Source organism: Pipistrellus kuhlii, unplaced genomic scaffold, assembly GCF_014108245.1.
Source record: "Pipistrellus kuhlii isolate mPipKuh1 unplaced genomic scaffold, mPipKuh1.p scaffold_m20_p_6, whole genome shotgun sequence".
Lineage (NCBI taxonomy): Eukaryota > Metazoa > Chordata > Mammalia > Chiroptera > Vespertilionidae > Pipistrellus > Pipistrellus kuhlii.
In genome coordinates this window covers 57,883,117-57,886,712 of record NW_023425562.1, presented here as the reverse complement: position 1 = coordinate 57,886,712, position 3,596 = coordinate 57,883,117, and the positions used below count along the sequence as shown (strand labels likewise).

Below are 3,596 nucleotides of genomic sequence, written 5' to 3'. Positions count from 1 at the left end.
AAAATTGATTTTTAAAATGCAGACTCCTGCCGAAACTGGTTAGGCTCAGTGGATAGAGCGTTGGCCTGCAGACTCGGGGGTACCAGGTTGGATTCCAGTCAAGGGCATGTACCTTGGTTGGGGAGCGGGGAGGCAGGAGGCGGCTGATTGATGTTTCTGGCTCTTTATCCTTCTCCCTCTCTGAAAAAAAAAATCAATAAATAAAATAATAAAATGCAGATTCCTGAAAATTATAACTGGGGGGAAATATGCATATTTGTGCGGTTTAGGGTGTGATTTTGACTTGTGGTTCCTGCAGTGGGTTAAAACTAGGGTTCCGTTTGGAGTAGAATCATTCAAATTCTGGTCCCAGCTGTGTTACCAGCTGTGTGTCCCTGGCAGGTCAGTCACTTCGCTGGGCCCCAGTGAAGTCCATAGGGTTTGTTAGGCTGACCAGTCTTCCTTTCCCACTCCCACCTCTAACAAGCTCCCTCCTTGTCATCAAAGGCATGGTGAAGAGGCTTATACCTTAAACTTGAAAGGAGCACACCTCATGCCAGCTTCCAAAGCCCTACATGGAGTAACAGCCCCAGTGGGGGCTTGATGGAGAGGTGTTTGGGGCCCCACAAGGTGACTTGGGTCTCAATGCCAGCCTACAGTATTCTCTCCCATACAAATACTCCTTTTCTTTACCTCTTGGCCTGTGAACTGCTGGCGCCTCCCCAGATGTCTCCCAGTGTTCTATTTCTCAAAACCAACACACATCCCTCATCCCCCATGCTGGCTGTTCCCTCAGCCTGGAAGGCTCTTTCCTCTCCTTTTTATCCTTCAACATGTGCTCAGACCAAAACTGAGGGAAGCCTTCCTGTCCAAACAACCCATTAGTCTTCAGGTGTCCCTTCTGCACCCAGGGTCAGCCTATGGTAGTGATGTCTGATGGGGATCCAGCCTGACTATGGCACTCAGCTAGGGCTATGCACAAGGAAGTCCTGGAGCCAACCCAAACACAGTCCTTGACAACTGAAAAAATGAAGGACAGGGCGCCAGGACCCTCCAAGGGCATGCACTCTGGGCCCTTCTGGCCATAGGCCTGGGCAGGGGCCACTGAAGGGAGTCTTGTGGGGTGAGCAGGGCATGTGGGCATTTTGACCACAAGTACAACACACAAACTTATGTGTGGATGGAGGGACAGGCCCAGAGGGTGTGGGGCCGCAGCCATAAGGCTGGGGTGATGTTGGCTCAGTTCCTGATCCCAAGTCCCTATCACTCTCAGCCAGGACTCATGTCTGCCCGCTGATTACAGCAGAGAGCTGGCAAAGGGCTCTGGTCACTGGGGGCCATCTGGCATCTGGAATCCAGTATACCGGCCTCTGTCTGCTCCTCAGGCAGTGAGTCCAGTCCAAGTCCCAGGCCCCTGGGGGGCTGGCCTGTGTGAGGTGCATGGAGGAAACCACAGGGAGAAGCTGGTCTGAACCACTGTGCTGAGGTCAGTGGGGGGACCCAGATGAGGTGGTGTCCAAATAAGTAGGCAGTCTCAGGTGCCATTCCTGACTTTTTACCCCTCAGCCAGCTTATGCCACTAAAATCAAAAGCATGTGCTCTCTGGCCAGTGTGGCTCAGCTGGTTGGAGTGTCATCCCATACACCGAAAAGGTGGCATGTTCGATTCATGGTCAGGGCACATACCCAGGTTGAGAGTTTGATCCCTGGTCAGGGCAAGTGCGGGAGGCCACCAATGGATGTGGTGATGTTTCTCTTTCTCTCTCTCCTTCCCCTCTCCTTCTATCCCTCTCTCCCCACTTCCTTTCTCTACAATCAATTAAAAACAAACAAACAAACAAAAAAAGCCACAGGGGCATGACTCCTTAAAAAAATAATAATAAAATAAAAATTTTAAAAAGCCGCCCAGCTGGTGTGGCTCAGTGATTGAGCATCTGCCCATGAACCAAGAGGTGACTGGTTCCATTCCTGATCAGGACACATGCCTGGGTTGCAGGCTCCATCCCTAGTAGGGAAGGTTTAGGAGGCAGCTGATTGACGATGTTTCCCTCTCATCAATGTTTCTGTCTCTCCCGCTTCCTCTCTTCAAAAAAAAATAAAATAAAATAAAAAATTATATATATATATATATATATATATATATATATATATATATATATGTGTGTGTGTGTGTGTGTGTGTGTGTGTGTGTGTATATATATATATATATATTGTATATATAAACCTAAGTGACCATTATGACTGAACAACCAGAACCTCCGGTCGACCAGTTGCTATGGTGCACACTGACCACCAGGGGGCAGACGCTCAATGAAGGAGCTGCCCCCTGGTGGTCAGTGCGCTCTCACAGGGAGAGAGCCGCTCAGCCAAAAGCCAGGCTCACTGCAGGCTAGTGCAGCTATGACAGCGGGAGCCTCCCCCTACTCCATGGCAGTGCTACTGAGCAGTGGTGGCAGGTGCAGCAGGCCGGGATGAACATGAGTGGTGCAGTGCCAGCTCGGGCTCCGCCCTGGCCGCCTGCTGCTTGGTGCACTGTTACATCCCCCAAGGGGTCCTGGATTGTGAGAGGGTGCAGGCCAGGCTGAGGGACCACTCCCCTTCCCATGCATGAATCCGTGCACCAGACTTCTCCTCCCTGGCAATGGACGAGGAGATACCTGATTGCTGGTGTGGCTCTTATATCAGCCAGGGGCAGAGTGGATGTACAGTCCTTAGTTCTTCCTAGCTTGATGCCTATGTTGGTGGCCAGAGCTGTTTCATTCCTGGGACACATTAAAACACACACACACACACACACACACACACACACAAAACAAGGACAGTGAGGCAGGAAAGAGCCTGGGTCGCTGAGACACACAGAGCCTTCTTGCTAAGTGAGGAACACATACTTCAGTTTCGTTCAGCTGCTGTGTGGGGCTTCTGTTACATGCAGCCTATCTCCTTCCCAAGTGAGGCAGCGTGTGAAGTGGGCAGGATGAAACTTGGCGTGTATTAGGCACTTAGTAAATCAATAAATTTTGGCAACTTTTTAAAAAATTGATTTTAGAGAGGAAGGGAGAGGGAAGAGAGAGAAACATCTACAATGAAAGAATCATTGATCAGCTGCCTCCTGCATGCAACCTACTGGGGATTGAGCCCACAACCTGGTTATGTGCCCTAACAGGGAATCAAACCCAGGACCGCTCAGTCTGCAGGCCTGCACTCTATCCACTGAGCCAAACTGGCCAGGGCAAATTTGGGCAACTATTAATCCAAAGACAGAACAGGAAAGCAGAGCTAAAACAGGTGGGGCCTTCGGGTCTGGTGGCAGCCCAGAGCAGGGGGAGGGGCAGGCTGAACTTTCCAGTTCTTTGTGAGGTCACAAGACCTCTGAAGAAAAATGGAGCGGTCTGAGTGATGAGGGCAATGTGTGTGCATGTTTATGTGTGTGAGGCTTCTATAGTGAATACCCTAGAGATTGGGGTGGGGCCAGGCCCACAGTTCATATGTAGAGATGAGGGTTTGTGGGATGTGCATAGATGGGTGTGTGTGTGAGACAGACAGACAGACAAAGGAAGAAAAGTAAGATTAAATAAAGCACAACAAAAAAAAAATTAAAGAAGCCTGAAGGAAGCAGAC

The 3,596-nt window shown here is 50.1% G+C and overlaps 1 pseudogene; it reads left to right on the top strand.

Annotated features, from left to right (window-relative positions):
• Nucleotides 1–2,608: 2,608 nt before the first annotated feature.
• On the top strand, nt 2,609–2,753 carry LOC118708568 (annotated as a pseudogene).
• Nucleotides 2,754–3,596: the final 843 nt, after the last annotated feature.